Source organism: Lepisosteus platostomus, unplaced genomic scaffold (genome assembly GCF_059453375.1).
Source record: "Lepisosteus platostomus isolate fLepPlt1 unplaced genomic scaffold, fLepPlt1.hap1 Scaffold_63_H1, whole genome shotgun sequence".
Lineage (NCBI taxonomy): Eukaryota > Metazoa > Chordata > Actinopteri > Semionotiformes > Lepisosteidae > Lepisosteus > Lepisosteus platostomus.
Genome location: NW_028291678.1, coordinates 58,042 through 80,071, shown reverse-complemented (window position 1 = coordinate 80,071; position 22,030 = coordinate 58,042). Strand labels below are relative to the sequence as shown.

At 55.2% G+C, this 22,030-nt stretch overlaps 14 non-coding genes and 2 pseudogenes across 14 annotated transcripts; 10 read left to right on the top strand and 6 right to left on the bottom strand.

Annotated features, from left to right (window-relative positions):
• Positions 1–359: 359 nt before the first annotated feature.
• On the top strand, positions 360–476 carry LOC148632222 (U5 spliceosomal RNA). Its single transcript, XR_015934375.1, has one exon. It is a non-coding gene; the product is annotated as a U5 spliceosomal RNA (small nuclear RNA).
• A 391-nt stretch (positions 477–867) lies between these two features.
• LOC148632221 (U5 spliceosomal RNA) lies at positions 868–984 on the top strand. The gene has a single exon (XR_015934384.1). It is a non-coding gene; the product is annotated as a U5 spliceosomal RNA (small nuclear RNA).
• Positions 985–1,375: 391 nt separating this feature from the next.
• Positions 1,376–1,492, top strand: LOC148632220 (U5 spliceosomal RNA). The gene has a single exon (XR_015934383.1). It is a non-coding gene; the product is annotated as a U5 spliceosomal RNA (small nuclear RNA).
• Positions 1,493–1,883: 391 nt separating this feature from the next.
• LOC148632219 (U5 spliceosomal RNA) lies at positions 1,884–1,998 on the top strand. The gene has a single exon (XR_015934388.1). It is a non-coding gene; the product is annotated as a U5 spliceosomal RNA (small nuclear RNA).
• A 759-nt stretch (positions 1,999–2,757) lies between these two features.
• On the bottom strand, positions 2,758–2,899 carry LOC148632218 (U4 spliceosomal RNA). The gene has a single exon (XR_015934407.1). It is a non-coding gene; the product is annotated as a U4 spliceosomal RNA (small nuclear RNA).
• Positions 2,900–3,132: 233 nt separating this feature from the next.
• On the bottom strand, positions 3,133–3,246 carry LOC148632217 (U5 spliceosomal RNA). Its single transcript, XR_015934370.1, has one exon. It is a non-coding gene; the product is annotated as a U5 spliceosomal RNA (small nuclear RNA).
• Positions 3,247–7,856: 4,610 nt separating this feature from the next.
• LOC148632216 (U1 spliceosomal RNA) lies at positions 7,857–8,020 on the top strand. The gene has a single exon (XR_015934420.1). It is a non-coding gene; the product is annotated as a U1 spliceosomal RNA (small nuclear RNA).
• A 2,439-nt stretch (positions 8,021–10,459) lies between these two features.
• On the top strand, positions 10,460–10,623 carry LOC148632215 (U1 spliceosomal RNA). Its single transcript, XR_015934423.1, has one exon. It is a non-coding gene; the product is annotated as a U1 spliceosomal RNA (small nuclear RNA).
• Positions 10,624–11,259: 636 nt separating this feature from the next.
• Positions 11,260–11,378, bottom strand: LOC148632214 (5S ribosomal RNA). The gene has a single exon (XR_015934429.1). It is a non-coding gene; the product is annotated as a 5S ribosomal RNA (ribosomal RNA).
• Positions 11,379–13,185: 1,807 nt separating this feature from the next.
• On the top strand, positions 13,186–13,349 carry LOC148632213 (U1 spliceosomal RNA). Its single transcript, XR_015934414.1, has one exon. It is a non-coding gene; the product is annotated as a U1 spliceosomal RNA (small nuclear RNA).
• A 636-nt stretch (positions 13,350–13,985) lies between these two features.
• On the bottom strand, positions 13,986–14,104 carry LOC148632212 (5S ribosomal RNA; annotated as a pseudogene).
• Positions 14,105–15,892: 1,788 nt separating this feature from the next.
• Positions 15,893–16,056, top strand: LOC148632211 (U1 spliceosomal RNA). The gene has a single exon (XR_015934413.1). It is a non-coding gene; the product is annotated as a U1 spliceosomal RNA (small nuclear RNA).
• A 636-nt stretch (positions 16,057–16,692) lies between these two features.
• On the bottom strand, positions 16,693–16,811 carry LOC148632210 (5S ribosomal RNA). The gene has a single exon (XR_015934428.1). It is a non-coding gene; the product is annotated as a 5S ribosomal RNA (ribosomal RNA).
• A 1,775-nt stretch (positions 16,812–18,586) lies between these two features.
• On the top strand, positions 18,587–18,750 carry LOC148632209 (U1 spliceosomal RNA). The gene has a single exon (XR_015934411.1). It is a non-coding gene; the product is annotated as a U1 spliceosomal RNA (small nuclear RNA).
• A 635-nt stretch (positions 18,751–19,385) lies between these two features.
• LOC148632208 (5S ribosomal RNA) lies at positions 19,386–19,494 on the bottom strand (annotated as a pseudogene).
• Positions 19,495–21,300: 1,806 nt separating this feature from the next.
• On the top strand, positions 21,301–21,464 carry LOC148632207 (U1 spliceosomal RNA). Its single transcript, XR_015934412.1, has one exon. It is a non-coding gene; the product is annotated as a U1 spliceosomal RNA (small nuclear RNA).
• The last annotated feature ends 566 nt before the right edge of the window (positions 21,465–22,030 follow it).

Here is a 22,030-nt window from a genome sequence, read left to right as displayed (position 1 = left end):
ACGTTCGCAATCACTCTTGTTATGGCAATTGTGGCCGTCTGCTCCGCGAGTCCTCGGTCTCCGGCTGTCTGATTGGCGCTCTTTTCTTTGGGGGGCGGGAAGTGTCCGGCCGCAGGGGATCTTGGGACCTCGCTTTGCATAGCGGCTTCCCAGAGTGCGTCGTTTCCGGCACGGTGTGGCTGGGTGTTTTCCGACTTATCGCACGGATTGGGCACGGCCGCAAGCTGAGAGCCGCAGGCGATGAGCCCGGAGCTGAACGGGCCCCACTGGCTCGTTTGTAAGGCCAGGTGTATTGCCAACCATGACCGGCAGCGCAGAGGCTTTGAAGGCGGCCTGGGCTCCTGCAGCTGTGCAGCCACGCACTCTGGTTTCTCTTCATCTCGTACAAATTTTTCGCCTTTTACTAAAGATTTCCGTGGAGAAGAGCATGAATGAGTTCCATGCAATTTTTGTGCTTCCCTGCCTTCGGGTGGGGCGTAGCCTGGCTGGTCAAAGAGAGAAAACAAAAACGCTCGCAATCGGTCTTGTTATGGCGATTGTGGCAGTCTGCTCCGCGAGTCCTCGGTCTCCGGCCGTCTGATTGGCGCTCTTTTCTTTGGGGGGTGGGAAGTGTCCGGCCGCAGGGGATCTTGGGACCTCGCTTTGCATAGCGGCTTCCCAGAGTGCGTAGTTTCCGGCACAGTGTGGCCGGGTGTTTTCCGAGTTATCGCACGGATTGGGCACGCTCGCAAGCCGTGAGCCGCAGGCGATGAGCCCGGAGCTGAACGGGCCCCACTGGCTCGTTTGTAAGGCCAGGTGCATTGCAAACCACGACCGGCAGCGCAGAGGCTTTGAAGGCGGACTGGGCTCCTGCAGCTGTGCAGCCACGCACTCTGGTTTCTCTTCATTTCGTACAAATCTTTCGCCTTTTACTAAAGATTCCCGCGGAGAGAAGCATGAATGAGTTCCATGCAATATTTGTGCTTCTCTGCTTTCGGGTGGGGCGCAGCTGGGCTGGTCAAAGAGAGAAAACAAAAACGCTCGCAATCGGTCTTGTTATGGCGATTGTGGCAGTCTGCTCCGCGAGTCCTCGGTCTCCGGCCGTCTGATTGGTGCTCTTTTCTTTGGGGGGCGGGAAGTGTCCGGCCGCAGGGGATCTTGGGACCTCGCTTTGCATAGCGGCTTCCCAGAGTGCGTCGTTTCCGGCACAGTGTGGCCGGGTGTTTTCCGAGTTATCGCACGGATTGGGCACGCTCGCAAGCCGTGAGCCGCAGGCGATGAGCCCGGAGCTGAACGGACCCCACTGGCTCGTTTGTAAGGCCAGGTGCATTGCAAACCACGACCGGCAGCGCAGAGGCTTTGAAGGCGGACTGGGCTCCTGCAGCTGTGCAGCCACGCACTCTGGTTTCTCTTCATTTCGTACAAATCTTTCGCCTTTTACTAAAGATTCCCGCGGAGAGAAGCATGAATGAGTTCCATGCAATATTTGTGCTTCTCTGCTTTCGGGTGGGGCGCAGCTGGGCTGGTCAAAGAGAGAAAACAAAAACGCTCGCAATCGGTCTTGTTATGGCGATTGTGGCCGTCTGCTCCGCGAGTCCTCGGTCTCCGGCCGTCTGATTGGCGCTCTTTTCTTTGGGGGGCGGGAAGTGTCCGGCCGCAGGGGATCTTGGGACCTCGCTTTGCATAGCGGCTTCCCAGAGTGCGTCGTTTCCGGCACAGTGTGGCCGGGTGTTTTCCGAGTTATCGCACGGATTGGGCACGCTCGCAAGCCGTGAGCCGCAGGCGATGAGCCCGGAGCTGAACGGGCCCCACTGGCTCGTTTGTAAGGCCAGGTGTATTGCCAACCACGACTGGCAGGGCAGAGGCCTTGAAGGCGGCCTGGGCTCCTGCAGCTGTGCAGCCACGCACTCTGGTTTCTCTTCATCTCGTACAAATCTTTCACCTTTTACTAAAAATTTCCATGGAGAGGAGCACGAATGAGTTCCCTGCAGTTTTTGTGCTTCCCTGCTTTCGGGTGGCGGGCAGCTGGGCTGGTCAAAGAGAGAAAACAAGCACGTTCGCAATCGCTCTTGTAATGGTGATTGTGGCCGTCTGCTCCGCGAGTCCTCGGTCTCCGGCCGTCTGATTGGCGCTCTTTTCTTTGGGGGGCGGGAAGTGTCCGGCCGCAGGGGATCTTGGGACCTCGCTTTTCATAGCGGCTTCCCAGAGTGCGTCGTTTCCGGCACAGTGTGGCCGGGTGTTTTCCGAGTTATCGCACGGATTGGGCACGCTCGCAAGCCGTGAGCCGCAGGCGATGAGCCCGGAGCTGAACGGGCCCCACTGGCTCGTTTGTAAGATCTGCGGCAGATCGTGTAAAGACGTTCAACTTTGTAACTACTGCACGCACAGGAAGCAGAATAAATTCCTCTTTCAAACTGTCAAAGGTTTGCTTTGCGAACGCTGCAGGACATCGCACAATCTGTTTTGAACGGGGACAAACGATTTCTTATGAGGCGCAGTAAGTACAGACGTTTAAAAAGCTCCACTCATGCCGACGATGCAGCATGAAGAAGGGCAACCTAACGTTTGACAGACAAAAGCCGGGCGCCGCTACGAGCAATATGAAATCAAACTGACAGCACACGGCGTTTCGCGCTGACTCAAAAGTGATCTCGACAGACGCTGTTCTCTGCATAACGCTGAAAGAGCTAAAGAGTGTTTCTGTTGAGACGTAACAAGCTTGTTTCTTTCTACCATGATGTTACCATGACAAAATCTGTCTTTAAACACCTTGCTCAGTCTCTGACGAGACTGTCAAGAATTGCTTTCGCCGATTGTATTGCAAACCGGCGGAAGCGGGGTATTGGGAAAAGTTTTCAACTAGCAATAATCGCACATCGGCTAAACCTCACAGGCTACGATACTGCCACTGCGCAAAGCTGACGGTTGCCAGGCAACCGCGTGGATCCTATGGAAATCGTTATCAATCGTCTCATGGCATGTCGTTGCTGTAACGCTTCATATTTGCGGCCGGACACTTCCCGCCCCCCAAAGAAAAGAGCACCAATCAGACAGGCGGAGACCGAGGACTCGCAGAGCAGACGGCCACAGTCGCAGTAATAAGAGTGATTGTGAGCGGTTTTGTTTTCTCTCTTTGACCAGCCCAGCTGCGCCCCACCCGAAGGCAGGAAAGCACAAAAATTGTATGGAACTCATTCATGCTCCTCTTCATGGAAATCTTTAGTAAAAGGCAAAAGATTTGTACGAGATGAAGAGAAACCAGAGTGCGTGGCTGGACAGCTGCAGGAGCCCAGGCTGCCTTCAAGGCCTCTGCCCTGCCGGTCGTGGTTGGCAATGCACCTGGCCTTACAAACGAGCCAGTGGGGCCCGTTCAGCTCCGGGCTCATCGCCTGCGGCTCTCGGCTTACCTGGCAGGGGAGATACCTTGATCAGCCTGTAGTTGGAGTAGTTGGATTGTTTTCTTGTTTTGTGGAAGCAGTGTTTGTTTTGCAGTTTGAGATGGCAACCTTTGGATCCCGCAAGAATGCTGTACGTTTTGAGCTTTTGGATGACCTCTTCATGGATCGTATGCAGTTCAGCAGAAAAGTGTTACAGAAGGAACTTGGCTTTGAACCTCGGCACTTGGATTTCATCTTTGCTCTCCCAGGTCAGAAAGCATTTGAGGTTGTATTTGGTACCTATCCTCTGTTTGAACAATGCGTGGATGTGTTTGAGGCAAAAAGAGGGAAAGTTCCTGCACTTGAGAAGATCAACTTGCAGCCTCTGACACAGAGAGAGAGGAAAACGGTGCATGTTGTTATGTTCTCGGAACTGGCAAAGACGGAGGACATTCACACCTGGCTTAACCAGTACTGCACCGTCCACCATGGAACTGAGGTTAGAGATGTTGACGGTATAAAAACAGGAGCAAGGAAATTCGAGGTTCGCTTACTACCGGACAATGTAAATGGAGGCTTAAGGCACCTGCCCTCTACAATCCGGCTGGGCGCCTGCAATGGCTATGTTTTTTATGTGGGACAACCAAAGGTGTGTCGGCGCTGTGGTGCTGTGGGACACCTGGCATCGTCCTGCACTGTGAAATGCTGCAAGACCTGTGGCAAACAGGGACATTTAGCCTCTGACTGTTCAATGCTGCCAAAGTGCAATTTATGTGGCTCGGAAGGACACGTTTTTAAGAACTGCCCTCACGCCTACGCCAATAAACTCAAAATGAGAAAGGATGAGGCAGTGCTTGTTTCAGCCAAACCGGCCCGAAAAGCCAAAGCAAACAACAAGTCAAACAAAGAACCCTTGTTGGACAAAGAGTCTCAGCCTCCAGCCAGGATCAGTCCTGCTGTGGCTCCGGGGCCGGTGGAAGAGAAATCCACTACGCTCCCACAACCGCAGACTGCACCAGACAAGCACGAGGGTTTGAAAACCCCCGAGAACAGCGAGGACCCCTCCCCCACTCCTGCTCCTCAGAACGAGGGCCAGTGTGGGGCCCCCCGGTGGAGCGGGTCCAGCGACGATACCCAGGATTCAGCGGAGCTGCTTTTCTCAGACTCTGCAAGTGCTACAGATGCCCTCCTCTCCTCCATCCAGTCCATCACGGAGGATCTGCAACAGCTGGTGGGTGAGGGGGAAGAGGAGACTGGTGCATCGGCTGCACCCCTTTCCCCTCAGTGCTCCCAGGAGCTGGACTTGAGGAAAAGGAAAAATGACTCTGTTTTCTCCCCGAGCGAGGAGGAAGGAGAGAATGGCGATGGGGACAGCTGGAACCCCTCCACCCCTCCCTCTACCCCCTTCCTTGAAATGGACTCCGTGAATGCTTTTACTGCTGCCACCCTGATGAAGGCTCATTCAGAGGATGGCTGGCAGGAAATTGGTAAGAAGAAAAAGAAAAAGAAGAAGGTAACAGGTGAGACCGAAGAGAAATGTGTTTTGTAAAGACTGGTTCCACTTTCTTATGTAATATGGCTCTAAACATAATTTCTCTTAACACCAGAGGTATCAATGACGGAGTTAAATGTCAGTGTGTCTTTGATTACCTCCAACAGAGAGAGGGAGATGTGTTGATGTTGCAGGAGTGTGCTTTAGCCTATCAAGAGAGGTATAAAAGCTTTGAAGATAGGTGGGATAAAGGGCCTTCTGTTTGGTCAGGGGACAATAACAACAGAGCCTCTGGCGTGGCCATTCTTTTCAAAGGATGGGCTTTCAAATTGAAAAGTATTCAGAGGGTCATAGATGGCAGGTTGCTGTGTGTGGATGTGGAATGGGGGACCGTTAACCTGCGGCTAATCAATGTGTATTGTCCTACTGACGTGGGAGGAAGGGTGGAGCTACTCAAGGCACTCTCTCCCCTATTGTTAAGTAGCACAGACGTGATAGTGGGAGGGGATTTTAATTGTATCTTAGAGCACACAGACAGGCAGTCTAGCTCTCCGATAAAATTGGATTCCAGCTCACTGGCCCTGCAAAACTTAGTTCAAGACTTTAAACTCTCAGACACATATAGATGTATATATCCCACAACAGCAGGATATGCATGGTCAGGGAGGAATAGCAGCTCCAGAATTGACTATTGCTTTGTCTCAGAGAGAGTGAAAGTTGTTGGGGTCACTCTTCAGCCTGTCTTCTTCTCAGATCATCAGGCTTTAGGGTGTAGAGTGGAACTCCAGGGCGGGACTGTCTTTGGCCCAGGCCTCTGGAAACTCAACACAAAGCTGCTAGAGAACGAGGGGGTAGTATCCCGCTACAAGGAAAAACTATCACAGTGGCTGTCCTTGCAGTGTCTGTACGGGTCAGTAGGAGAGTGGTGGGAGGAGGTGAAGATGAGGACAAAGGCCTTTTTCATGGCTGAGGGAAGGAAGGCTGCTGCCAGACGGAGAGGAGTGCTAGCCAGGAAACAGAGGCAGCTGCAGCGTCTCTACACGATGCTGCACAGTGGCTTCGATGTGCTCGAGGATATCACCCTTTTAAAAAAGGACATCCGGAGCATAGCCGAAGAAAGTAGTCGAGGAGTGCTGTTAAGAGGCAGAGTGCAGTTCTTGGAAGAAAATGAGAAGTGTACTCGCTTCTTTTTCAGGAAAGTGATAGGCTCCAAGTCTGTCATGGAAAGTGTAGTTGATGAGGAGGGACGAGAGAGAACAGAGCCGAGTGCTATCCTCTCCTGCACCAAGGCCTTCTACTCAAGACTGTACAGCTCTACAGAGGTAAAGGATGAAGAAATTCATTTTTTTACCTCAAAGCTAGAAAACGTTTTGAGTGAAGAAGATAGGGAAGTACTTGAGAGGGATTTGACAGTAGAAGAGCTGAGACAGGCTATGGAGAGCTTACAGAAGGGGAAAACTCCAGGTGCTGACGGGCTCCCTAAAGAATTTTATTGCACCTTTTGGGATCTGCTTCAGGATCCGCTACTGGTCCTATTCGAGGAAAGATATAAGACAGTATTGCTGCCTGACTCCTTAAGAGAAGGCACTATCTCTCTCTTGTTTAAGAAAGGAGCAAAAAATGACATAAAGAACTGGAGACCCCTCAGCCTGTTAGGCGTGGACACTAAGATCCTGTCCAAAGCCCTTTTCCTGCACCTACAAAATGTAGTGGCCTCACTGGTAGGGAAAGAACAGACTTGTGGGATAGCAGGACGCCTGATGAGCGACAACCTGGCCTTGTTGAGGGATGTCTGTCTGTACTCTGAGGATCGCTCCCTCCCTCTTTGCATTTTAGGTGTAGACCTAGAAAAGGCCTTTGACCGCCTAAACCGGCAGTACTTAACATCGGGACTTGAGCACATGAAGTTTGGCCCCATCATGAGAAAGTGGATTAACCTGCTGTACACAGGTAGCAACAGCAGAGTCATGGTTATGGCAATAGATCACGCCCCTTTGAAGTCTGTTCAGGGGTGAGGCAGGGCTGCCCATTATCCCCCTTGTTATGCGTTTTGGCTATGGAGCCCTTAGCCTGTGCCTTGCGCCAGGATCAGGCCATTAATGGGATACCAGTGCCTGGAAGTGGGGGAGGAGAGGTAAAGACATCTCTATACATGGATGACGTCACCCTGCTCCTCTCTGACAATGCCTCAATTAGCAGAGCTCTGCAGTGCTGTGATCGTTTCTCTTTGGCTTCCTCCGCAAAAATTAACAAATCTAAGAGTGAGATTTTTTATCAGAACTGGAGGGAGCCAAAAGAAGGACATGATCTCAGGCTGCAAGAGAAGAGAATTAAGGTCCTGGGGGTGTATTTTGGAGAAGAGATGGGAACAGTAAATTGGCAGAACAAATTGCCAATCTTAAACAAAAAACTGATGCAATGGAAGGACCGAGACCTCACCATGACAGGGAAGGTGCTGGTCATCAAAGCCGAGCTCTTGCCTGTCTTGAATTTTCTGGCTTCTACCTTCCCAATCCCACACCGTGTTGCGGCGGTGATGAGGAGATTGATGTTTCAATTTCTATGGGGTGGGAAGCAGGAAAGACTCAGAAGGGAAATAATGTACAGGCCGCTACCCTCAGGGGGGAAGTCTGTCCCAGATATTGCTACGAAGCTGCTGTGCATTTTCCTGGCCTCTGTGCTGAGAGGCTTTGCAACAGCACCTGCAGCGCATACCTGGACTTATTTTTCCAGGCTCTGGGTAGGTAGGGAGGTGTTCAGAGTGTGGGGTGTCAGACCCAAGCTGGACGTCCCACTCTCTGACACATGCCCTGCAATTTATGGGACAGTTAAAAGTTTTCTAAGATCTCACCCAATTGGCCATATTCCCCTCCGAGATGTCAGCGTCCAAAAACTGGAAGATTTCGTTGCACCCCAGAACAATAGGCAGACCCATGTGGGCATTTTAACATCAGCCCAAACAAGGAAGGTGTGGAAACACACATCCTCTAAGTTTCTGTGCAACATTCACAGTGATTTAGCCTGGAGTGTCGTCCACCAGTGAAGGAGGTTCACCCAGGGCGAGGCTCGGCCATTGCACTCCGGCTGTGCTGACCCCTGCGAATTCCCCAAATGTGGGAATCTCGACTGCATAATTTCTGGTAGTGGGGGACTGCGTTCGCGCTCTCCCCTGATGTGCTTGGTCCAAAATCAGATACGGGAGGGTTAGGACACCACGAGCTGTCCCGGTTCGAAAGGAGTCGACGCCGCTGCTGGTTCTCGCTGGCTTTTAGTTAGGGGTCCGGAGAAGCATCTCAAGCTAGTTCCACTACTCCTTCCGGACGTTCATTCCCTTTTCAAAGTCAGTCGTTTTGCTATAGTCTGCGTTCTTTAGGCTGATTATCGAGGTTAGCCTTTATTTGGTCATGGGGGGCCTCGGTACTGTATGCTGAGTCTAAAGACAGTTTCACCCGTTTTCTGATTGCTCGGTTCTGTACCAGTGCAGACATGTCAAACAGTGAATGGCTGTACCTCTATTGTATCCGTGCTCAATGAATGAAATCGGTAACAAATGAATATATGTCTAGTTATACGAAAAACGAGTGGTTTATCGACTCATCTTCATTTGCAGATTTAGAGGCAGCTTCGATATTCGTTTTACAGACGGGTTTTTTTTTTGGAATATGGGTCACACACATGCCACAGCAACAAAACATCTCTAGAGATGAGGCTATAGATCACCTTTCCATCCTGCAGGTTTTCCTCCCAAAGCCTACGGCACCAACGGCGACCCCTGCTGGCCGGGAGAGCAAAAGCTTACAGCACCTGGTATTCCCAGGCAGTCTCCCATCCAAGTACTAACTGTGGCGGGGGTTCCGTGCCCCCCGAGCGGGACTGAAGGATCGTTCGTGTGCAACTATTTGGAAAGGAGCTGCTTTCCAAATCGCATTGCATGCCTGGATGTTGGCGAATGCGCTCCCTTGTGTTGGCTCGTCCCGCACTGGAGGAGGACAAACAATCTGCACGGAGGAGCACCACGCAAGTCTTCACCAGACAAAAACCTCCAGTGCACAGCACTCTGGAAACATTTCGGGGCTTTCGCGTGTTTATTTCAGCACGTAAAGCGCACCGGTCCAACACGTCGGCCGGGCGCGCGGCGCCTCCGCCCTCTTGTGGCCTTGCGGCGTCAAAGCAAGAGGCTCCTTCTCGCTGCCCTTCCGCTGTGTTGCAGGGCCCCGAGAGGGAACCCGGAGCGCGCACTTTGTGGGGGGCGGGGGACCGCGTTCGCGCTCTGCCCCCGGTCTCTTGCGCGAGTACTAAATCTCACAGACAGGGGGGCCTCGTCATTGATTGTTACAGGTGAGACGGGGATTAGGAGGAGACCCCGACTGATGGGTAAAGGGGAGCACTAACACCAGAGGGACACCCCCGGCGTCTCTTTTTGAGAGACGCCCTGGGGTTTCCTAATGGCCAAGGAGGGTCGGGACCTCGGTTTGACGCCTCCCCCGAAGGACGGCGCCTGTTTGTGCAGCAGAGTGTCGCCATCAGGAGGCTGGGGCGTAAGAGATCCACACAGCCCGCAGGGTGAGCGCTCCCTACTGGTCCCAGTCACACCTCTTGCAGGAGCAGCAGCAACCGGAGCTTTTCCGGGGTGGAATCTCCCATCCGGGTGCCGGCCAGGCTCACACCTGCTGGGCTGCCCTGGGGGTGAGCCCAGTCGAGAGTCGCAGGGCCAGATCTAGTCACCGGGGAGAAACGATACAAGTGAAGGATTACTCAGCTCTCGGCACTTGAAAAGACCGACAAATGTCTCGTTCCCGCCGGAGCTGAATGTACCCGCATATGTGGTGTCGTCTTCTTCCCCCGCCCCGCTGTGTTTGCTGTATTGTCTCTGAAGCCGGCCCCCCCGAGACGAGACGGGCTGTTCCTGTGCCCCAATTAACACTTTACAGGTGCCATTCCCCGGCATTGTGGCCATTGTCGGTGCTCACACGCGATAAGATAAGGCGGAGGAGAGCGGGGCATGCCCAGCGGCAGACATTCAAGGAGGGGGCAGTGCGAGGTTAGGTGAGGTGCGACACGCCGGAGCCCCGACGCAGCTAATGCGGAGCACTTGTTGGACTGGCATCGAAAGGACGTGTGCGCACGGAGCGAGCCTTCCCTGCGGCGGAGCGCGGGAACTTTCTCCCCCCCTCCCGCTGCAGGAGTTGTGTGCACTGCAGCGGTGCCGAGAGAAAAGCACAGAAGGCAGCAGGCTCTGGAGAGCAGGTAAGAGACGGAGCCTTGTGGGCAGGCGAGCAGGCCCGTTTTTTGGAAATTGCTGAAAAGGTTTGTTCGGTGTGTGGCAGGCGCACGTCGCGAGCTTGCGTGGCGATCTGCCAGTCTGGAGTTATGCAAATGAGGCCGAATTGCATCCCGGGACATGCTGCGAATGCGCAACGGCGACTGCAGATGTGTAGGAAACGGCGCGCTCGTTTTCTCGTTTTGCCCACACTTTTGAGTGTTAGTGTGGCGTGTGAGTGTGTGAAAGAGTGGGCCCAGCAGGAGGCGGTGGCGTGCGGGGCGAGGAGGTGGCCTAGGCTGCGCGATTTGTGCTGTGGGTGCGGGCCGCTTGCAGGGGCCCGTTTAACTCATACTTACCTGGCAGGGGAGATACCTTGATCAAGAAGGAGGTTCACCCAGGGCGAGGCTCGGCCATTGCACTCCGGCTGTGCTGACCCCTGCGAATTCCCCAAATGTGGGAATCTCGACTGCATAATTTCTGGTAGTGGGGGACTGCGTTCGCGCTCTCCCCTGATGTGCTTGGTCCAAAATCAGATACGGGAGGGTTAGGACACCACGAGCTGCGTGGCTGCGGAAGGATCCCGGTTCGACAGGAGTGGACGCCGCTGCTGGTTCTCGCTGGCTTTTAGTTAGGGGTCCGGAGAAGCATCTCAAGCTAGTTCCACTACTCCTTCCGGACGTTCATTCCCTTTTCAAAGTCAGTCGTTTTGCTGTAGTCTGCGTTCTTTAGGCTGATTATCGAGGTTAGCCTTTATTTGGTCATGGGGGGCCTCGGTACTGTATGCTGAGTCTAAAGACAGTTTCACCCGTTTTCTGATTGCTCGGTTCTGTACCAGTGCAGACATGTCAAACAGTGAATGGCTGTACCTCTATTGTATCCGTGCTCAATGAATGAAATCGGTAACAAATGAATATATGTCTAGTTATACGAAAAACGAGTGGTTTATCGACTCATCTTCATTTGCAGATTTAGAGGCAGCTTCGATATTCGTTTTACAGACGGGTTTTTTTTTTTGAATATGGGTCACACACATGCCACAGCAACAAAACATCTCTAGAGATGAGGCTATAGATCACCTTTCCATCCTGCAGGTTTTCCTCCCAAAGCCTACGGCACCAACGGCGACCCCTGCTGGCCGGGAGAGCAAAAGCTTACAGCACCTGGTATTCCCAGGCAGTCTCCCATCCAAGTACTAACCAGGCCCGACGCTGCTTAGCTTCCGAGATCAGACGAGATCGGGCGTGTTCAGGGTGGTGTGGCCGTAAGCGAAAGCCCTGGCGCCTGACTCGCTACTTGAAGCTGTGTGTGGCGGGGGTTCCGTGCCCCCCGAGCGGGACTGAAGGATCGTTCGTGTGCAACTCTTTGGAAAGGAGCTGCTTTCCAAATCGCATTGCGTGCCTGGATGTTGGCGAATGCGCTCCCTTGTGTTGGCTCGTCCCGCACTGGAGGAGGACAAACAATCTGCACGGAGGAGCAACAGGCAAGTCTTCACCAGACAAAAACCTCCAGTGCACAGCACTCTGGAAACATTTCGGGGCTTTCGCGTGTTTATTTCAGCACGTAAAGCGCACCGGTCCAACACGTCGGCCGGGCGCGCGGCGCCTCCGCCCTCTTGTGGCCTTGCGGCGTCAGAGCAAGAGGCTCCTTCTCGCTGCCCTTCCTCTGTGTTGCAGGGCCCCGAGAGGGAACCCGGAGCGCCAACTTTGTTGGGGGCGGGGGACCGCGTTCGCGCTCTGCCCCCGGTCTCTTGCGCGAGTACTAAATCTCACGGACAGGGGGGCCTCGTCATTGATTGTTACAGGTGAGACGGGGATTAGGAGGAGACCCCGACTGATGGGTAAAGGGGAGCACTAACACCAGAGGGACACCCCCGGCGTCTCTTTTTGAGAGACGCCCTGGGGTTTCCTAATGGCCAAGGAGGGTCGGGACCTCGGTTTGACGCCTCCCCCGAAGGACGGCGCCTGTTTGTGCAGCAGAGTGTCGCCATCAGGAGGCTGGGGCGTAAGAGAGCCACACAGCCCGCAGGGTGAGCGCTCCCTACTGGTCCCAGTCACACCTCTTGCAGGAGCAGCAGCAACCAGAGCTTTTCCGGGGTGGAATCTCCCATCCGGGTGCCGGCCAGGCTCACACCTGCTGGGCTGCCCCGGGGGTGAGCCCAGTCGAGAGTCGCAGGGCCAGATCTAGTCACCGGGGAGAAACGATACAAGTGAAGGATTGCTCGGCTCTCGGCACTTGAAAAGACCGACAAATGTCTTGTTCCCGCCGGAGCTGAATGTACCCGCATGTGTGGTGTCGTCTTCTTCCCCCGCCCCGCTGTGTTTGCTGTATTGTCTCTGAAGCCAGCCCCCCCGAGACGAGACGGGCTGTTCCTGTGCCCCAATTAACACTTTACAGGTGCCATTCCCCGGCATTGTGGCCATTGTCGGTGCTCACACGCGATAAGATAAGGCGGAGGAGAGCGGGGCATGCCCAGCGGCAGACATTCAAGGAGGGGGCAGTGCGAGGTGAGGTGAGGTGCGACACGCCGGAGCCCCGACGCAGCTAATGCGGAGCACTTGTTGGACTGGCATCGAAAGGACGTGTGCGCACGGAGCGAGCCTTCCCTGCGGCGGAGCGCGGGAACTTTCTCCCCCCCTCACGCTGCAGGAGTTGTGTGCACTGCAGCGGTGCCGAGAGAAAAGCACAGAAGGCAGCAGGCTCTGGAGAACAGGTAAGAGACGGAGCCTTGTGGGCAGGCGAGCAGGCCCGTTTTTTGGAAATTGCTGAAAAGGTTTGTTCGGTGTGTGGCAGGCGCACGTCGCGAGCTTGCGTGGCGATCTGCCGGTCTGGAGTTATGCAAATGAGGCCGAATTGCATCCCGGGACATGCTGCGAATGCGCAACGGCGACTGCAGATGTGTAGGAAACGGCGCGCTCGTTTTCTCGTTTTGCCCACACTTTTGAGTGTTAGTGTGGCGTGTGAGTGTGTGAAAGAGTGGGCCCAGCAGGAGGCGGTGGCGTGCGGGGCGAGGAGGTGGCCTAGGCTGCGCGATTTGTGCTGTGGGTGCGGGCCGCTTGCAGGGGCCTGTTTAACTCATACTTACCTGGCAGGGGAGATACCTTGATCAAGAAGGAGGTTCACCCAGGGCGAGGCTCGGCCATTGCACTCCGGCTGTGCTGACCCCTGCGAATTCCCCAAATGTGGGAATCTCGACTGCATAATTTCTGGTAGTGGGGGACTGCGTTCGCGCTCTCCCCTGATGTGCTTGGTCCAAAATCAGATACGGGAGGGTTAGGACACCACGAGCTGCGTGGCTGCGGAAGGATCCCGGTTCGACAGGAGTGGACGCCGCTGCTGGTTCTCGCTGGCTTTTAGTTAGGGGTCCGGAGAAGCATCTCAAGCTAGTTCCACTACTCCTTCCGGACGTTCATTCCCTTTTCAAAGTCAGTCGTTTTGCTGTAGTCTGCGTTCTTTAGGCTGATTATCGAGGTTAGCCTTTATTTGGTCATGGGGGGCCTCGGTACTGTATGCTGAGTCTAAAGACAGTTTCACCCGTTTTCTGATTGCTCGGTTCTGTACCAGTGCAGACATGTCAAACAGTGAATGGCTGTACCTCTATTGTATCCGTGCTCAATGAATGAAATCGGTAACAAATGAATATATGTCTAGTTATACGAAAAACGAGTGGTTTATCGACTCATCTTCATTTGCAGATTTAGAGGCAGCTTCGATATTCGTTTTACAGACGGCTTTTTTTTTTTGAATATGGGTCACACACATGCCACAGCAACAAAACGTCTCTAGAGATGAGGCTATAGATCACCTTTCCATCCTGCAGGTTTTCCTCCCAAAGCCTACGGCACCAACGGCGACCCCTGCTGGCCGGGAGAGCAAAAGCTTACAGCACCTGGTATTCCCAGGCAGTCTCCCATCCAAGTACTAACCAGGCCCGACGCTGCTTAGCTTCCAAGATCAGACAAGATCGGGCGCGTTCAGGGTGGTGTGGCCGTAAGCGAAAGCCCCGGCGCCTGACTCGCTACTTGAAGCTGTGTGTGGCGGGGGTTCCGTGCCCCCCGAGCGGGACTGAAGGATCGTTCGTGTGCAACTCTTTGGAAAGGAGCTGCTTTCCAAATCGCATTGTGTGCCTGGATGTTGGCGAATGCGCTCCCTTGTGTTGGCTCGTCCCGCACTGGAGGAGGACAAACAATCTGCACGGAGGAGCACCAGGCAAGTCTTCACCAGACAAAAACCTCCAGTACACAGCACTCTGGAAACATTTCGGGGCTTTCGCGTGTTTATTTCAGCACGTAAAGCGCACCGGTCCAACACGTTGGCCGGGCGCGCGGCGCCTCCGCCCTCTTGTGGCCTTGCGGCGTCAGAGCAAGAGGCTCCTTCTCGCTGCCCTTCCGCTGTGTTGCAGGGCCCCGAGAGGGAACCAGGAGCGCGCACTTTGTGGGGGGCGGGGGACCGCGTTCGCGCTCTGCCCCCGGTCTCTTGCGCGAGTACTAAATCTCACGGACAGGGGGGCCTCGTCATTGATTGTTACAGGTGAGACGGGGATTAGGAGGAGACCCCGACTGATGGGTAAAGGGGAGCACTAACACCAGAGGGACACCCCCGGCGTCTCTTTTTGAGAGACGCCCTGGGGTTTCCTAATGGCCAAGGAGGGTCGGGACCTCGGTTTGACCTCTGTTTGTGCAGCAGAGTGTCGCCATCAGGAGGCTGGGGCGTAAGAGAGCCACACAGCCCGCAGGGTGAGCGCTCCCTACTGGTCCCAGTCACACCTCTTGCAGGAGCAGCAGCAACCGGAGCTTTTCCGGGGTGGAATCTCCTATCCGGGTGCCGGCCATGCTCACACCTGCTGGGCTGCCCCGGGGGTGAGCCCAGTCGAGAGTCGCAGGGCCAGATCTAGTCACCGGGGAGAAACGATACAAGTGAAGGATTGCTCGGCTCTCGGCACTTGAAAAGACCGACAAATGTCTCGTTCCCGCCGGAGCTGAATGTACCCGCATGTGTGGTGTCGTCTTCTTCCCCCGCCCCGCTGTGTTTGCTGTATTGTCTCTGAAGCCGGCCCCCCCGAGACGAGACGGGCTGTTCCTGTGCCCCAATTAACACTTTACAGGTGCCATTCCCCGGCATTGTGGCCATTGTCGGTGCTCACACGCGATAAGATAAGGCGGAGGAGAGCGGGGCATGCCCAGCGGCAGACATTCAAGGAGGGGGTAGGGCGAGGTGAGGTGAGGTGCGACACGCCGGAGCCCCGACGCAGCTAATGCGGAGCACTTGTTGGACTGGCATCGAAAGGACGTGTGCGCACGGAGCGAGCCTTCCCTGCGGCGGAGCGCGGGAACTTTCTCCCCCCCTCCCGCTGCAGGAGTTGTGTGCGCTGCAGCGGTGCCGAGAGAAAAGCACAGAAGGCAGCAGGCTCTGGAGAGCAGGTAAGAGACGGAGCCTTGTGGGCAGGCGAGCAGGCCCGTTTTTTGGAAATTGCTGAAAAGGTTTGTTCGGTGTGTGGCAGGCGCACGTCGCGAGCTTGCGTGGCGATCTGCCGGTCTGGAGTTATGCAAATGAGGCCGAATTGCATCCCGGGACATGCTGCGAATGCGCAACGGCGACTGCAGATGTGTAGGAAACGGCGCGCTCGTTTTCTCGTTTTGCCCACACTTTTGAGTGTTAGTGTGGCGTGTGAGTGTGTGAAAGAGTGGGCCCAGCAGGAGGCGGTGGCGTGCGGGGCGAGGAGGTGGCCTAGGCGGCGCGATTTGTGCTGTGGGTGCGGGCCGCTTGCAGGGGCCTGTTTAACTCATACTTACCTGGCAGGGGAGATACCTTGATCAAGAAGGAGGTTCACCCAGAGCGAGGCTCGGCCATTGCACTCCGGCTGTGCTGACCCCTGCGAATTCCCCAAATGTGGGAATCTCGACTGCATAATTTCTGGTAGTGGGGGACTGCGTTCGCGCTCTCCCCTGATGTGCTTGGACCAAAATCAGATACGGGAGGGTTAGGACACCACGAGCTGCGTGGCTGCGGAAGGATCCCGGTTCGACAGGAGTGGACGCCGCTGCTGGTTCTCGCTGGCTTTTAGTTAGGGGTCCGGAGAAGCATCTCAAGCTAGTTCCACTACTCCTTCCGGACGTTCATTCCCTTTTCAAAGTCAGTCGTTTTGCTGTAGTCTGCGTTTTTTAGGCTGATTATCGAGGTTAGCCTTTATTTGGTCATGGGGGGCCTCGGTACTGTATGCTGAGTCTAAAGACAGTTTCACCCGTTTTCTGATTGCTCGGTTCTGTACCAGTGCAGACATGTCAAACAGTGAATGGCTGTACCTCTATTGTATCCGTGCTCAATGAATGAAATCGGTAACAAATGAATATATGTCTAGTTATACGAAAAACGAGTGGTTTATCGACTCATCTTCATTTGCAGATTTAGAGGCAGCTTCGATATTCGTTTTACAGACGGGTTTTTTTTTTTGAATATGGGTCACACACATGCCACAGCAACAAAACATCTCTAGAGATGAGGCTATAGATCACCTTTCCATCCTGCAGGTTTTCCTCCCAAAGCCTACGGCACCAACGGCGACCCCTGCTGGCCGGGAGAGCAAAAGCTTACAGCACCTGGTATTCCCAGGCAGTCTCCCATCCAAGTACTAACCAGGCCCGACGCTGCTTAGCTTCCGAGATCAGACGAGATCGGGCGTGTTCAGGGTGGTGTGGCCGTAAGCGAAAGCCCCGGCGCCTGACTCGCTACTTGAAGCTGTGTGTGGCGGGGCTTCCGTGCCCCCCGAGCGGGACTGAAGGATCGTTCGTGTGCAACTCTTTGGAAAGGAGCTGCTTTCCAAATCGCATTGCGTGCCTGGATGTTGGCGAATGCGCTCCCTTGTGTTGGCTCGTCCCGCACTGGAGGAGGACAAACAATCTGCACGGAGGAGCACCAGGCAAGTCTTCACCAGACAAAAACCTCCAGTGCACAGCACTCTGGAAACATTTCGGGGCTTTCGCGTGTTTATTTCAGCACGTAAAGCGCACCGGTCCAACACGTCGGCCGGGCGCGCGGCGCCTCCGCCCTCTTGTGGCCTTGCGGCGTCAGAGCAAGAGGCTCCTTCTCGCTGCCCTTCCGCTGTGTTGCAGGACCCGGAGCGCGCACTTTGTGGGGGGCGGGGGACCGCGTTCGCGCTCTGCCCCCGGTCTCTTGCGCGAGTACTAAATCTCACGGACAGGGGGGCCTCGTCATTGATTGTTACAGGTGAGACGGGGATTAGGAGGAGACCCCGACTGATGGGTAAAGGGGAGCACTAACACCAGAGGGACACCCCCGGCGTCTCTTTTTGAGAGACGCCCTGGGGTTTCCTAATGGCCAAGGAGGGTCGGGACCTCGGTTTGACCTCTGTTTGTGCAGCAGAGTGTCGCCATCAGGAGGCTGGGGCGTAAGAGAGCCACACAGCCCGCAGGGTGAGCGCTCCCTACTGGTCCCAGTCACACCTCTTGCAGGAGCAGCAGCAACCAGAGCTTTTCCGGGGTGGAATCTCCTATCCGGGTGCCGGCCAGGCTCACACCTGCTGGGCTGCCCCGGGGGTGAGCCCAGTCGAGAGTCGCAGGGCCAGATCTAGTCACCGGGGAGAAACGATACAAGTGAAGGATTGCTCGGCTCTCGGCACTTGAAAAGACCGACAAATGTCTCGTTCCCGCCGGAGCTGAATGTACCCGCATGTGTGGTGTCGTCTTCTTCCCCCGCCCCGCTGTGTTTGCTGTATTGTCTCTGAAGCCTGCCCCCCCGAGATGAGACGGGCTGTTCCTGTGCCCCAATTAACACTTTACAGGTGCTATTCCCCGGCATTGTGGCTATTGTCGGTGATCACACGCGATAAGATAAGGCGGAGGAGAGCAGGGCATGCCCAGCGGCAGACATTCAAGGAGGGGGCAGTGCGAGGTGAGGTGAGGTGCGACACGCCGGAGCCCCGACGCAGCTAGTGCGGAGCACTTGTTGGACTGGCATCGAAAGGACGTGTGCGCACGGAGCGAGCCTTCCCTGCGGCGGAGCGTGGGAACTTTCTCCCCCCCTCCCGCTGCAGGAGTTGTGTGCACTGCAGCGGTGCCGAGAGAAAAGCAAAGAAGGCAGCAGGCTCTGGAGAGCAGGTAAGAGACGGAGCCTTGTGGGCAGGCGAGCAGGCCCGTTTTTTGGAAATTGCTGAAAAGGTTTGTTCGGTGTGTGGCAGGCGCACGTCGCGAGCTTGCGTGGCGATCTGCCGGTCTGGAGTTATGCAAATGAGGCCGAATTGCATCCCGGGACATGCTGCGAATGCGCAACGGCGACTGCAGATGTGTAGGAAACGGCGCGCTCGTTTTCTCGTTTTGCCCACACTTTTGAGTGTTAGTGTGGCGTGTGAGTGTGTGAAAGAGTGGGCCCAGCAGGAGGCGGTGGCGTGCGGGGCGAGGAGGTGGCCTAGGCTGCGCGATTTGTGCTGTGGGTGCGGGCCGCTTGCAGGGGCCTGTTTAACTCTTACTTACCTGGCAGGGGAGATACCTTGATCAAGAAGGAGGTTCACCCAGGGCGAGGCTCGGCCATTGCACTCCGGCTGTGCTGACCCCTGCGAATTCCCCAAATGTGGGAATCTCGACTGCATAATTTCTGGCAGTGGGGGACTGCGTTCGCGCTCTCCCCTGATGTGCTTGGTCCAAAATCAGATACGGGAGGGTTAGGACACCACGAGCTGCGTGGCTGCGGAAGGATCCCGGTTCGACAGGAGTGGACGCCGCTGCTGGTTCTCGCTGCCTTTTAGTTAGGGGTCCGGAGAAGCATCTCAAGCTAGTTCCACTACTTCTTCCGGACGTTCATTCCCTTTTCAAAGTCAGTCATTTTGCTGTAGTCTGCGTTCTTTAGGCTGATTATCGAGGTTAGCCTTTATTTGGTCATGGGGGGCCTCGGTACTGTATGCTGAGTCTAAAGACAGTTTCACCCGTTTTCTGATTGCTCGGTTCTGTACCAGTGCAGACATGTCAAACAGTGAATGGCTGTACCTCTATTGTATCCGTGCTCAATGAATGAAATCGGTAACAAATGAATATATGTCTAGTTATACGAAAAACGAGTGGTTTATCGACTCATCTTCATTTGCAGATTTAGAGGCAGCTTCGATATTCGTTTTACAGACGGTTTTTTTTTTTGAATATGGGTCACACACATGCCACAGCAACAAAACATCTCTAGAGATGAGGCTATAGATCACCTTTCCATCCTGCAGGTTTTCCTCCCAAAGCCTACGGCACCAACGGCGACCCCTGCTGGCCGGGAGAGCAAAAGCTTACAGCACCTGGTATTCCCAGGCAGTCTCCCATCCAAGTACTAACCAGGCCCGACGCTGCTTAGCTTCCGAGATCGGGCGTGTTCAGGGTGGTGTGGCCGTAAGCGAAAGCCCCGGCGCCTGACTCGCTACTTGAAGCTGTATGTGGCGGGGGTTCCGTGCCCCCGAGCGGGACTGAAGGATCGTTCGTGTGCAACTCTTTGGAAAGGAACTGCTTTCCAAATCGCATTGCGTGCCTGGATGTTGGCGAATGCGCTCCCTTGTGTTGGCTCGTCCCGCACTGGAGGAGGACAAACAATCTGCACGGAGGAGCACCAGGCAAGTCTTCACCAGACAAAAACCTCCAGTGCACAGCACTCTGGAAACATTTCGGGGCTTTCGCGTGTTTATTTCAGCACGTAAAGCGCACCGGTCCAACACGTCGGCCGGGCGCGCGGCGCCTCCGCCCTCTTGTGGCCTTGCGGCGTCAGAGCAAGAGGCTCCTTCTCGCTGCCCTTCCGCTGTGTTGCAGGGCCCCGAGAGGGAACCAGGAGCGCGCACTTTGTGGGGGGCGGGGGACCGCGTTCGCGCTCTGCCCCCGGTCTCTTGCGCGAGTACTAAATCTCACGGACAGGGGGGCCTCGTCATTGATTGTTACAGGTGAGACGGGGATTAGGAGGAGACCCCGACTGATGGGTAAAGGGGAGCACTAACACCAGAGGGACACCCCCGGCGTCTCTTTTTGAGAGACGCCCTGGGGTTTCCTAATGGCCAAGGAGGGTTGGGACCTCGGTTTGACGCCTCCCCCGAAGGACGGCGCCTGTTTGTGCAGCAGAGTGTCGCCATCAGGAGGCTGGGGCGTAAGAGAGCCACACAGCCCGCAGGGTGAGCGCTCCCTACTGGTCCCAGTCACACCTCTTGCAGGAGCAGCAGCAACCGGAGCTTTTCCGGGGTGGAATCTACCATCCGGGTGCCGGCCAGGCTAACACCTGCTGGGCTGCCCCGGGGGTGAGCCCAGTCGAGAGTCGCAGGGCCAGATCTAGTCACCGGGGAGAAACGATACAAGTGAAGGATTGCTCGGCTCTCGGCACTTGAAAAGACCGACAAATGTCTCGTTCCCGCCGGAACTGAATGTACCCGCATGTGTGGTGTCGTCTTCTTCCCCCGCCCCGCTGTGTTTGCTGTATTGTCTCTGAAGCCGGCCCCCCCGAGACGAGACGGGCTGTTCCTGTGCCCCAATTAACACTTTACAGGTGCCATTCCCCGGCATTGTGGCCATTGTCGGTGCTCACACGCGATAAGATAAGGCGGAGGAGAGCGGGGCATGCCCAGCGGCAGACATTCAAGGAGGGGGCAGTGCGAGGTGAGGTGAGGTGCGACACGCCGGAGCCCCGACGCAGCTAATGCGGAGCACTTGTTGGACTGGCATCGAAAGGACGTGTGCGCACGGAGCGAGCCTTCCCTGCGGCGGAGCGCGGGAACTTTCTCCCCCCCTCCCGCTGCAGGAGTTGTGTGCGCTGCAGCGGTGCCGAGAGAAAAGCACAGAAGGCAGCAGGCTCTGGAGAGCAGGTAAGAGACGGAGCCTTGTGGGCAGGCGAGCAGGCCCGTTTTTTGGAAATTGCTGAAAAGGTTTGTTCGGTGTGTGGCAGGCGCACGTCGCGAGCTTGCGTGGCGATCTGCCGGTCTGGAGTTATGCAAATGAGGCCGAATTGCATCCCGGGACATGCTGCGAATGCGCAACGGCGACTGCAGATGTGTAGGAAACGGCGCGCTCGTTTTCTCGTTTTGCCCACACTTTTGAGTGTTAGTGTGGCGTGTGAGTGTGTGAAAGAGTGGGCCCAGCAGGAGGCGGTGGCGTGCGGGGCGAGGAGGTGGCCTAGGCGGCGCGATTTGTGCTGTGGGTGCGGGCCGCTTGCAGGGGCCTGTTTAACTCATACTTACCTGGCAGGGGAGATACCTTGATCAAGAAGGAGGTTCACCCAGAGCGAGGCTCGGCCATTGCACTCCGGCTGTGCTGACCCCTGCGAATTCCCCAAATGTGGGAATCTCGACTGCATAATTTCTGGTAGTGGGGGACTGCGTTCGCGCTCTCCCCTGATGTGCTTGGACCAAAATCAGATACGGGAGGGTTAGGACACCACGAGCTGCGTGGCTGCGGAAGGATCCCGGTTCGACAGGAGTGGACGCCGCTGCTGGTTCTCGCTGGCTTTTAGTTAGGGGTCCGGAGAAGCATCTCAAGCTAGTTCCACTACTCCTTCCGGACGTTCATTCCCTTTTCAAAGTCAGTCGTTTTGCTGTAGTCTGCGTTTTTTAGGCTGATTATCGAGGTTAGCCTTTATTTGGTCATGGGGGGCCTCGGTACTGTATGCTGAGTCTAAAGACAGTTTCACCCGTTTTCTGATTGCTCGGTTCTGTACCAGTGCAGACATGTCAAACAGTGAATGGCTGTACCTCTATTGTATCCGTGCTCAATGAATGAAATCGGTAACAAATGAATATATGTCTAGTTATACGAAAAACGAGTGGTTTATCGACTCATCTTCATTTGCAGATTTAGAGGCAGCTTCGATATTCGTTTTACAGACGGGTTTTTTTTTTTGAATATGGGTCACACACATGCCACAGCAACAAAACATCTCTAGAGATGAGGCTATAGATCACCT